Raw genomic sequence first — 13410 nt, 5'->3', positions numbered from 1 at the left:
GATCTCATGGAAATGCTGAGCTATCAGGCCGGACACCTAAAGGACGACATTACCTCCACTGCTGAGAGCATCCCACTCTCTCCCTCTCTCATATCCACTAACTGGGAACTCAGTAGCAGAGAGCGTGTCAGTGAAAATTCTTTTCTTATTTTTGTTGATGGCTACACTTTCCATGAGTCATCTTGATTCATTAGATCCTCAATATCCTAATGGTGAAAAAGGCCCCTGGCAGAGAATGGCTGGCACCCAAACAACTCAAGAGAGCTGGCTTTGCCTCCTGGGCTTTATTGCCACACACGTGGTTCCCTCTGACAGCCTGCACCCAGCTCAGCCAAACTGCCATCTGGGGTGCAGATCATGAGTCTGCTGTGCCAGACAACTGGCATTTGAGGCTGACAGAGCAGGAGCAACATGCAGGCAGATCTTGGTGCATTCTAAGTCCATGCTGGTGCTCCGTGGTACACACCAGCTAGACCCGAATACACAGATGGCCAGAAAGTCCCCAGTAATGCACATCGGGCTCTGATTCTCTCATCTTCTCACCCACACACACAGATGCATGGGAACCAGCATTTTCACAAGCTGCTGCCTGGTGCTCATTCTTCCTGAGATGAAACAGACAAGGTATAACTGGACTCAGAGTCATTTTCATTTTTAAACAGCAGAAAGCTGCAAGTTTCCTTCAAATAGGGCAGAGAGCTATGACCCTTGTACTCTTCTTGAAAGTGTCTTCCAAGAATCTAAGGACATGACCAGCATTCCTGTGAGTGAATGTTGTGATACCCCATTACAGACAATGATGAGGCTTCTGATTCACCAATAAGAAGACACAGCTTGTGAGATGAGATCACAGAATGGGTTACTTTGATTTGTCCCACTCAGTTGTTCCCAGTCATGACTCGGTAAGAATACGGATGCTACACACAGTAGCAAAATGACAGGTGAAGGTGTAAGAGTCTTAGTGTTGGGATAGACAGAATCATCCCAAATGTAAGGCCTTGTTAAGCCAAAGTCCAACCAAATCTGCAATTAGCTTGTTCAACTCCATGACATTGAACCATAGTAAGTACAGAAGAGGAGGAAAATGAATACAAACCTTTGTTAACTGATTTTATCCCTCTACTGATTCTGAGAGGTAGATTTAATCACCACTATTTTACAGAGGAAACTGAGGCTTAGACAGGCAGGGCAGAACTTGCATTTTTATCTAGATCTTTTTGTCTCTGGATCTGTGAAGCTCTTGCCCTACAATCCTCCAACTCTTATATCACACGGCCTCTCTGACACAATTCATTCACTTTCTCAATAAAACTGTATTTGGCAAATTGCAAGCAACATTAGAAGGAATCTTAGAATTGAGGCCGGGTGTCACAGGTGGGGTTAAGCCATTTTCACCAAACATTATCTACAAGGAAAAGACTAAAGCAAAATACAAGAACAAAACAATAACAAAAGCAAAGCAGCACCTATTAGCTGGTCCACGAAAAGAGGGTGACATGAGCACATTTAAAAATAGAGAAGATATATCTGGTAACAGCATCCTGAAGTATGACAGTTCCATTTTTCCTCTTACACAACCTACATGCTCACTCACCTCACCATCTACCTACTCTGTTCCCCACAGCTCCCAGCTTCTGACACCAACCTGCCTGTCTGCTCACTTACACCGCAACCACATACCACTCAACCTAAACACTCAAGACTGCTGTAGACGCACCTGTATGCGTACATGTGCATGAGCCTATGTAATGGTGATATCTGCTTGGTTAGATAAGGTAACTCAACTTATAGAATGCCTGCTATATTAGCTTCCTAGCACTGCCCTAAGAAAGCAAAGAAGTCATAAAGCTCTGGATAGTGAGTAAGCCTCTCTGACTCTTCTTTATCTTTAGGTAGAAGTGAACGGCCCCGTATGACCACCCCAAAAGGTTGTTGTTACGGATCAGAGATGATGAGTATGAGTCCTAGGAAAACCGCAAACATTGTGTGAGCATTTCTCATATACTTTTCCACTGACTACTAAGATTCCACAAAACGGCAATGGGTGTTCTGTGGGGAACCCAAACTGGGGAGCTTAAAACAACAGAAGTGTATTCTGTCACAATCGTAGAGGCTAGAAATCCAAAATCAAGGTTTCAACAAAGTTGAACACCCTTTTGAGGGCTTGGAGAGAGAATGAATTTCACGCCTGTCTCTTAGCTTCTGAGGAGAGCCACAATCCTCGGAGGGCCTCGGCTTGCAGTTGCATCACTCTAATTCCTGCCCCTGTCACCACATGGCCCTCTTTGTGTATCTCTGTGTGTCCTCTCTTATAAGGACACATGTCATGCTGGATTGGGGCCCACCCTACTCCAGTATGAACTCATCCTAATTCATTACATCTGCAACAACAACCCTATGTCCAAATCAAGTTACATTCTGAGGTACTGAAGTCCTGAGGCGTCAGGACTTCAACATACCTTTTGGAGTACACTATTTAGCCCATCGCAGCCACTACACACCAGATGTGAGAACCAGGCCGCGGTTTTCAGTCCTGACACTGTTTCTGAAGTGGATCACTGTCTCTCTACCCTGACAGTGAACACAATCATCTGTAGATCTGGTTGTTTGTTTTTGACATCAAGTTCAGTCCCACTCCCCAGAGATCCTGATGCCGTATATTCAGAATAGGAACCAACACTATAAAGGTAAGATTAAAAGGTAAAATGGCATAATTGACTATAATGCTCATCCACAAATAAGAATCACTGTGGTCTATCTCAGTAGCAATACTTTCAATCAGGAAACTGAGGCCAAAAGAGGCAAAGTGATATGTCCCAACTTTACTCAGTACATAAATGGAACAGCAGGTTTTCAAACCCAGGTCAGTCCAACACAAAGTCTATTTCCTTTGGACCGCCCATGCTACCCATCTGTGCCTATTCAGGTCTGTATGACCACAGTGGGTGTACAATTTGCATATCAAAGTAGGCAAGTTTCTTTCAAGTCTGAGTAGGTGCACACTGGTATGGACTCCAGGGATTACTACCAGAGGGGTGAGCTTCTTTAGGTACAAATATTTGGCTAAACATGTTTGTATAGCCTAGCCCCAGAGCATGAGAACAGTTTCCATCTGGCTGTGCCCGCTAAATGGTGAGGCACTAGGGACTCAACCCAGCTCACAAATACTGGCAGAATAAATGAGTGAATAAATGAATAAATGTACATAAAAATAAATGTCACCAAACGACAGTGATTCTGGCTGGAATTTTATTTCAGGTTTCCCGTGCCCATAAGCAGGTTGGGAAACAGTGATCTTTCTACTTCAATTTCATTACTTTTGCATCCTTTTATTTTATCTAGACCAGAAAAAGAAACAGTTGCTAATTTGGGAACCTTTGCCAATTTGGGAACAAATTTAATTCCATTACGTATCTGCTCACAGGTATTCTACAGTATTAAATGTTGCCACCAGAGAACTGTAGAACAGGAAAGGTCACGTGGTTTAGTCCTGAAGCTTGGGAACAAACTCTCCTGCAGCTGTTCTAGGGTTTTGGAAGTCACTGCCTTGCTTTGCTTTCAGTACCCTCCAATATCAGTCTCCAAATATCAATCCACATGGCAGCAGGAGGTCCTGGCTTTGCAGGACAGTTTAGTTTTACATAGATCATTATTAACAGCAGCCACTTTCACCCTCAAAAGTGTCTTGGTTTAGACAATGTATTATATAGTCACACTTCCTAAGCCCACAAGTATTTATAATATGCACTCCAAGTTTTGGTTCAAAAAACCTGTTTCCATTTTTCTGACACATGCTCATGCACGGCTCATGACTGCCACCTCCTTCGTACAGAGCTTGCCCCACCTCTGAGTTTGCTCATGTTCCTCTTCCCTGCCTGAAATGCTCTCCTTCTTCAAACTCACTTATGTAAATCTTACCCATCTTTCAAAACTGAGCTCGAACCCCACTTCCATGAAGCTGCCTCTGTCTGCTTCAACCCACGCTGACTTCTTCCTTCTCTTAACTTCTACTTGCGATATTTGCTTTGCTAAAATAGGAAAGGAGTGAAAGGCACATCGTAGATGATGGATTTACTCCTCCCTTGAGCACTCTGCCTGTATTTTGTTTAGGAGCCTGCAGGTAGTACCTGGTTATGGTAATTTAGTCCCAGCCCCAACAGGCTTTTTCAAAGATGGTTCATTAAAAGAAATTAGAATATAAATACATGATCTGCTTATGCATACTTCCCCCCTCCTCCAAAAAAAAAAAAACTGTTGTTCTAAGAAAACTGCAAACAGAGCATTTAAACTAAAGACTTGCCTGGTGAACTCTGTGTCTGACCTCTTGCCCAAAGCAGCTGTGCTTCCCCAACTACAGCATCCTTGAAAGATGGCCAACCATGTTATCCACAAACACACATCCCTCCAGTCAATCTCTCCAGGCACCTTGTTCCCTTACTGGGAAGCTCGGACTGACTAAGTGCTTTCTTATCATACGGTATTTCTCAAAGTTAGGTTTGCGGACCATCTGCACCAGAATTATTTGAGGTGCTTGTTAAAATCACAGACTCTCAGCCAGGTGTGGTAGCTCACACCTGTAATCCCAGCACTTTGGGAGGCCAAGGCGGGTGGATCCCCTGAGGTCAGGGGTTTGAGCCCAGCCTGGTTAACATGGTGAAACCCCATCTCTACTAAAAATACAAAAATTAGCTGGGTGTGGTGGCTTGCACCTCTAACCCCAGCAACTCAGGAGGCTGAGGCAGGAGAATCCCTTGAACCCGGGAGGCAGAGGTTGCAATGAGCCGAGATCACACCACTGCACTCCAGCCTGGGCAGCTGAGCAAGACAACATCTAAAAAAAAAAAAAAAAAAAGGAAAAAATCACAGACTCCCAAGTCCAACTCCAAGCATACTGAATCAGCATTTGGAGCAAAAAGGGAAACAGGAGCGTGCATTGTTAGGTTTCCAAGTAATGTTTGTTTATTGTTACAAAGCTAGAGTCGGTGGATTCTACCTCTATGACTTTTCCATTTTTAACAACAGATAGCAAGTCACTTCGCTTTTCTTCAAATTAACTCTTCAAATACTGGAAGACATCTCCCTGCCTTTGCTCCTAATATTCAGTTGTAACCCATGTAATCTAACATTTCTTTACAACAAGCTTCCATCCCCTAAGCCAACCTGGGCACCCCGCTCTGGGTCCTCTGCTGCTTGCTGATGTCTCTCTCAAAATGGGATGCCCAGAGATGACACGTACCTCACAGTGTGAGGTGGGGAGAGAGACTGAGAGGATTTTCAGTGCTTTCAGAACACACTGCCAATTTTGTGAAGGACAGTGTATCTACTTACACTCCTGGCAGCTGATGATGAGCCTGTCCATTTCAGCCTAACCCAACCAGCAGTTAAGTATTACCATTTTATAAATCTTTGCTAATTTAATAGGCACATGAAGTTGACCCCTGAGTTGTTTTAATTGGGATGCCTTTGTATTCTTCAGATATCTATTGGCAATTGGTAGTTCTTTTGTAAATTTTCAGTCCTCGTCCTTCCTGGGTTTTTTCTTTTTTTGCCTTTAATTCATTAGGTCAGTTGCTGAGCCAAGTAAGCCCTTTCTATGTATCATCTCACCAAATCCTCAAAACAGCGTTTCCCCCACTTCATAGGCAAAGAAACTGAGCTTTAAGAAACTTACAGAAGTTAGGTCTTCAGCTTCCTCACTGATTTATTCCTTCATTTAATCAACTTTTTTTTGGAGGAGAGTTCTTCATCTTTCAGACATTTTGTAATATGAGTTAATAGGGCCAAGTACCTGGTATGAAATTATGAGGAAGCTTCAGAAGGAAACTGGGAATGTTCTCAACTCTGTTTCTTCCTACTTCTACCTAAAATTTCCTTTATTCTCTTTGTTGCTTTTCCTGGCCTAAAGGTATTAGTGAACAAGTAATAATCATTCAGTGGATAGTAATGCTATTTACTGATACAAGGTTTAAGGAGGATATATGTATCTGTTCATATATTTGTCAAGAGAGGTAGCCATCCCCTGAAAAGTAACAGAAAGGGATTAAAGGGAGCAATTTGGAAACAAGGGATAACTCTGTAAAAAATCATAGTCCATCATAGAAATTGTTCAAAAGTATATATGCAAGTAATACTGGCTTTCATTTTTTCCATTTTATATTCTCTTAAATCCCAAGACCAGTGTTTACGCAATTAACTAGGACCCTAATGTTAATTCATTATTTACAGCATTTTAGTCCAAACAGCTGAGATTCTCATGGATTTGGTTAAATTAATCAAATTCCATGCAATTATACTTTAATTAAAAATACATACGCATGAAGTTGAAATCCTGATATTTAAGTCAACTAAATTTATAACAAAATTAGAAGAGATGCAAATGATTAATTACAGATCTACAAACAAAATTAAAAATAATTTAACCCTACTCTCCGTTTTAGAAGGCAGCCAAGGCCCACAGGTCACAAGTTCTCAATGTCACACTCTGAGCAGTAACATTGAGATTCAGCTCCAGGTTTCCCGATTTCCAATCCAGAGCCTGTTCATCTGGGTCTTTCCCTGACATTGATTCCCAACTTCACTTAAACAGGCCCTGTTCTCCCCAGAACGCTCAAAACTCTCCAAATGAAACTTATAAACTAGTAGTTAAAACAGCTAAAGCAACGAAAAAGGTCGTGGTTCTGGGACTTTATGCTTTCAGGCAGCCTGGTTAAAATCATTGGGGGCTATACACATTCTTCCATAAGCTTTGATGGAAACTCGATTTATTCCATATTAGTTATTAACAAACACATATTCCTTCGCAATTTCAAGGCCCTACATTTTGCTGCAAATATTTCTTTCACACAATAAACAAATTTTTTTTAAAAAAAGCATTATATGAATTCTAGTGCTCATTTCCCCAAATAAGAAAGAATACATCTTTTCTTTCTTCTTTACTATCCTAAGCTTCCCATTACTCTCTGTTTGGACCCACCATTTAAAACTACACACAAACTTTAAGTTCAATTTCTTAACACTATGGTTTTGATATCTCCACAGTGCAGCACCTGGCAGCCACACTTACCTCACAACATAAGGAGAATATTAACCCTCTAAATAGATTGTTCTAAATAGGGACACAAAGCAAATTTTAAACAACAAACGTTACTCCAATTGACCTGACTGTTGATTGTTTACATTATTTCTAGAATTGGATCCTCCAGAACTTAGTCTGGATTATTTGTTCGCCTACACCCATTCCCAGCACAGATGTTTCCCTGTCTTTCCACCTTCACCCATCAGTAAAGCCGCCACTGTGGCCACTCCCCTACAGACAGAGCCCCTTCCTCCACACACAGGCCTTGGCCTCACCCAAACAAACCCTCCACAAGCAGACACTACTTCGTACACATTTACCCTCTACCCCACCACCAACACACAAAAACCTACCCTGGGCATCATTATAAAGTAACACATGACACCAAGGCCTGGCCTGCATAATTGAACCCTAAAACCATTACAAGCGACAACCTGAAAGCCACGTTAACTTGAGAAACTCTCTCTCTGTAAACCTTGAAAACATCCAGGAAGCTTTCCATCTCACAAGGACAGGCTCATTCAAACCTCCCCTTGGAAATTTAGGCAAGGTGACCCCTCTATTCATTCAGATCCGCAGGCCTTCCCCCAACAACACAGAGCCCACACTCACTGCAAATCTGACTTGGCAGTTCTCCTCTCCAAGGTAGCATAGGTCTCCCGAGACGTTGGTCTCCAGCCACAGGTGTTCTCCATTCACGGCATTCTCCTGCAAGGAAAAGACCCACCTGACATCAATTTTTTTTTCCAGGGATAAGGAAGACTATTTCAAATTTAGATTTGGGATAAAAGAAAGTTAGTGAAACAAAGGAGCCTAAACATTCCTCATTTGACCTCTCAAAGTACTGCTAGAGTTGATTCTACTGAAATTCTAAAAAGGGAGAAATGTGTTTGGATAAACTTTGAGCTATAACTAAAATAGACATTAGGTTTATAGCTGCTTTATCCATGGAGGTGGTCATTTTTGAAACATATTCAACAAACGGGGAAAAAACACCTCGAAACAGTTTGATGTCAAACCTTATTCACCAAGTCCACCACTGCAAATTTCATGACAACTGAGACTAAAATTATTTTAAAGTTTGACTTTGCTCAGTGAATAAGCTTAACAAATTAGCTAAAAAAGAGGACGGTAGCATTAAAGTATTTTAAGTAAAGACAGTTTGAAAACACAGTTATACCAGTAACAGCAAATTATATTTCTAAGGGCAGAGGCTTCTTAAAACTAAGTTCCTGTGTACTCAAAGCATAATAAGTTTCTACTAATTCACATCTTACTAATTCAGTAAGGTCTTCACCCAATTACTTCTCAATTTTTCAAACTAAATGTTATTGCTTCTAAAAATATTCATATACTTTGGATGGGGAACAGAGCTGCTAGAATGTATGACCTGATGAGCAACAATCCTATTTTACAGAAATGTGTGGAAAGGGGGAAGTAAACCTTTTTTTTTCAATAGTATGATGAATAGAATTCCATATTCCTTCTTATGGGATACTACCTTGGAAATTATACATTTATATATTAATTGTATATTTTGCACGTTTGCTTAAAACGGGCTCTGAGCTGTTAGGAAAAGTATTGTATTAGATTAACCATAAAGAAACAAGACTAAGTCCCCATGTCTCACAGGAAAATTACTCTTGTTTTTACCTTACTCATCAGATGTACATGGGCATGTAATTATTTGTTATGGGGGATGCTATGGACTGAACTGTGTCCCCTCAAAATTCATACGTTGGCCAGGCACGGTGGCTCACACCTGTAATCCCAGCACTTTGGGAGGCTGAGGCGGGCAGATCACTTGAGGTCTGGAGCTTGAGACCAGCCTGGCCAACGTGGTGAAACCCCATCTCGACTAAAAAAAATACAAAAACTAGCTGGGTGTGGTGGTGGGTGCCTGCAGTCCCAGCTATTCGGGAGGCTGAAGCAGAAGAATCGCTTGAACCTGGGAGGTGGAGGCTGCAGTGAGCCGAGATCATGCCACTGCACTCCAGCCTGGGCAACAGAGTGAGACTACACCTCAAAAACAAAAAATTATTATTTTATATATATATATATTCCTATGTTGAATCTCTCACCCTCAATGTGATGGAATGTGGAGATGAGACTTTGGGAAGTAATGAGGTCACAGGGGTGGAGCCCTCATAATGGGATTAGTGTCCTTATAAGAAGAGACACATGAGAGATTCTCCACATGTACACACCAGCGAAAAGCCATGTGAGCACACAGCAAGAAAGCGACTGTCTGCAGGTGAGGAAGAGGACTCTACCCAGGACTGGAATCTGCCAGCACCTTGACCTTGCACTTCCCAGCCACCAGAACTGTGGGACATGAAGTCTGTTGTTTAAGCTACCAAGTCTACGACATTTTGTCATAGCAGCCTGAGCAGATGACTTCAATACAATCATGACATGGAAACCCATCTTATACATGAGCCACTTTTATTATAACCTACTCCAGCAGTGCCCACACCACAGCCCTTTGAATCTCAAAGCTTAGTACAGCAAAGCAGAAATATACAACAAATGGCCAGGAGCAGTGGCTCACGCGTATAATTCCAGCACTTCAGGAGGCTGAGGTGGGCAAATCACTTGAGGCCAGGAGCTTGAGACCAGCCTGCACAACATGGTGAAACCCCACCTCTACTAAACATACAAAAATTAGCCAGGCATGGTGGCAGGCACCTGTAATTCCAGCTACTAAAGAGCCTGAGGCATGAGAATTGCTTGAAACCCGGGAGGCAGAGGTTGCAGTGAGCTGAGAAAGTGCCATTGCACTCCAGGCTGAGCAATGGATCGATATTCTGACTCAAAAAAAAAAAAAAAAAAAAAAAAAAGGAACCTACACTCCATGACACTTGCTGGGAAAAAATACCAACTGTCACCCATCTTTTAAAATAAATGTATTTCTTCAGAATCAGATAGAACACATTTTCCTTTCAGGGTCTAGTGACTCAAATAATTCTGGGGTAAGAACAACCAAAATTTGTATTGTAGCATGTGACCTAGGTGCTTCAGGATCCAAAAAAGGTGGGTCCAAGTCCTGGACCGCAGAAGTGAGGCAGGAAGGCATAAGAGAAGGTAAAAGTCACTAGAGATATAGGTGTCAAGGGCTCCAGGACATAACACAGGGAGCCCCTGGGGTGGGAGTGCACCATCCACATCTCTGAGTGCCTCAAAACCATTCCTAAAGGGAGAGCAACACTGACCATGATCATTGCCCTCTACATCAAAGGGTGGACACCTTTCACCAAAACTTTTTCTTCTCTACTGTAATTTTTCCCTGTTGCAAGTTCAATTTTTTTCAAGGAAGTCAATGGGAAAATAGGCTTCACTTCACAGTCAGTCTTGTGGGACAACAGCAGAGGAAAGAGAAGCATAGCTATGGGTTCAGAATCTAAAAGTTTTCAGATAGCGATGAATGATGACATTTTTTTAAAAAGTAGAAAAGCACTTCTTTGCGAGGTATCCTGAAGAAATCAATCCACACAATCTAAAATATTCTACTGGGAACTTTTCTCCAACTCTAAGTTATAACCATTTATTCAGAATAATGCTTTCTCATTTTATTATTATTTAACTTATTCAGCAATCTTTTATTCCGTAACACTGGTATCAGGCACTGAGATTCTGTGTTAATCAATGGAGAAAAATCTACCAGAGAAGATGGAGCTAAATGCATAACAGCAGCAGCCAATATGAGAGAAACCACAGCGAAATCCCATCAACTACTTTAGAAAGTGAAGCCTAAAATGTAGCAGTGGGTAAAATGTCAAAACCTACTGATAAAGCAATGAGCTTTCAGCTCCAAGAAAGTAATCTCTAAGCCCATGGAACGTCCTGCCTGATAAGAGTGTTTTGTTTGTCTGAGGCCCTTGGGTCATAAGGTATCAACTTGACTCCCAGAGTTGTCTGAGGCCCTTGGGTCATAAGGTATCAACTTGACTCCCAGAGGGGCTAGGGGCTAATGTCAACCAAATGGGCAGTCAACCCTGTCTACAGGACCAACCCCCAATTAAAACTCTGGACATCCCCAAGGTTCAAATGAGCTTCCCTGCTTGGCACTATGCCATGTATATTATAGCACATGGTTGCTGGGAGAAGTTAGCTAGTGAACCATGATTCTACTTGGAAAGGACTGTAATAAACCATAAATGTGAGTATTAACAACTTTCAGGGAGTTCCATGAGTGTTTCTAGTGAGTTACTGAAGCTGAGTGTGGTCTTGGGGGTTCCCGAACTTGCAACTGATGTCAGAAGAGAGGGTAGTCTCAGGGACTCTTGAATCCCGCATAAAGTTGTCTAGACTGGGTGGCATTAGCACAAGAATGCAGCAGACAAATGAACTAGTTTTGTTTTCTTCCTACAATTCTCATGAACCCTTCTCCAGATCCATGTTAACTAACATGAGCTTTGGAGTCAGACTTGTTGCCTAATAGCTGTATGACTTAGGGCCCTTCTCACTTCCCTAAACCCTCTTCTACTCATCAGTCACATAAAAATCACTGTACCTCCTTTACTGGACTACAGTGATGTTTAAACATAAAAATGCGTAAAGCCCAATGTTCCGCATAAAACAAGAAGTTAATAGACGTTCGTTATATTTATTAGTGTCGCTGTTACTCTAGTTTCCCTTCTTCCTCCTAATCCACAGATGTTAGCATTAACCACATTTCTCTCCTTGGTCTTCGTGGCCAAGACTGCTAGCCATTCCTCAGAATAATTATTTCTCCTTTTCCTGGACACATAGTCAGACTTTATTTCCCCAGTCTCCCTTGCAATTAGGTGTGGCCATGTGACCAAATTCTGAACAGTGAAACAGTAGCAGAAATTCCAGACTTGTTCCATTAAATCCTCCCACATGCATTCCTCCATGGTCTTTTATCTTACTGGTCAATTGGGAAGTCAGCCTTTTGGAATCCTCTTGGTGGGATGTCAGAGCGATCCTCAGCATGGGTCACTGAATAGCTGTGTGACAAAGGGCCTGACTCCCCACCCAACCACCTGGAATAGTCTTGGTCTATCACATAGGCGAGACACAAACCTCTCTTGTATTAAGCCATTATACATTTGCGTCTTTTACTTCCTGCAGAGCCTCATTTACCCCCCAGCAAATGCAGGCCTCTTCCTTTTGCTTTTATTTTTGTCTAGGTTTCATTTCATTATCTGACTATACCCCCCAGTTACTTACTATATGCTGGACAGTGCATCTAAAATTTCGGAGTCTTGGTTTCTTCTGCTCTCAACTCTGACACCCTCTCTGATTTATTTTACATTAGTATAACTTTAGTTCCCCCAAAAGACAGCCATGATTATGCCTCTCCCTTGTTCAGAATGCTTAGATGTTTCCCTATTTATAAGATAAAATCCAAATTCGACCTGGCATGCTAGACTCCAATAACAGCATCAATCACTCTTTTATCCTTGTCACTTTTAAAAACAAAAAACAAAAAACAGGGCCTTGCTCTGTTGCCCAGGCTGGAGTGCAGTGGCATCATCACAGCTCACTGCAGCCTCAAACTGCTGGACTCAAGCAATCCTCCCACCTCAGCCTCCTGAGTAGCTGGATTACAGGCGTATGCCAACACACTGGGCTCCCTGTCACTCTTCTTTAAACATACCTCGCATTTCCCATTTTGGTGCCACGTTTTTGTTCATTCTACTGTCCCTACCTGGAAACATCTTTCTCTCTTCTCTACACATGTATCTTGAAATACCATCTCAAATAGTACACCACTCAAAGAGTATCCATCTGTGCCAGACAGAAAAATAACTCTCCTATTTCTAAACAAAGATAACACTTCTTTTCCACTTGTGAGTGCTGAGACAAGTCTATATAGCTATATATATTTACACTGATAGATTTACATCGATAGATCTAGTTATCTAAGAGTGGAGATTCACCTAAATAGACATAAATATGGATTTCTAGATATAGGCATGTTTTCCTGCTCAAGCGCTACCGAAATTCTAGTAATGGTTACAGGTAAAAAGACAAAGATGAGGTGAGTGTTTGAGAGTGAATACTACAGATAAAGAGTATGCTCACACAAGAAGCAAATACTCCACACAAAATGAAGACACTTGTTTATAAAAATGTTTTGAAACAATGACTACTATAAATATGTATCCTATGTAAATGTCCTTACAAAATCAAAAAGGAAAAAGAGTGGATTACCTCTCCTTGAAGATCTTCAAGAACTGATAACACACCATGTTGGATGTTTTAGATTTGTGCTGTACAATATGCACATGGCTACTGAGGACTTCAAATGTGGTTAGCACTAATTGAGATGTGCTTCTCTTTGAAAAATTCACAGCAGATTTTGAAGA

At 41.7% G+C, this 13410-nt stretch overlaps 1 protein-coding gene across 1 annotated transcript in view; it reads right to left on the bottom strand.

Moving 5' to 3' along the window:
* Positions 1–13410, bottom strand: part of DGKI (diacylglycerol kinase, iota) — a 481484-nt gene that overhangs the window by 304388 nt on the left and 163686 nt on the right. Inside the window, exon 3 of the mRNA XM_011995483.1 lies at positions 7688–7783. The gene's annotated coding sequence lies outside the window, so the exon portion shown is untranslated. The remainder of the gene's footprint in view (positions 1–7687; positions 7784–13410) is intronic.

This window comes from Mandrillus leucophaeus, unplaced genomic scaffold (genome assembly GCF_000951045.1).
Source record: "Mandrillus leucophaeus isolate KB7577 unplaced genomic scaffold, Mleu.le_1.0 Scaffold49, whole genome shotgun sequence".
NCBI classification, from domain to species: domain Eukaryota; kingdom Metazoa; phylum Chordata; class Mammalia; order Primates; family Cercopithecidae; genus Mandrillus; species Mandrillus leucophaeus.
Note: the sequence above shows the minus strand (reverse complement) of the source record. Positions and strands in the feature narration are given on the sequence as shown.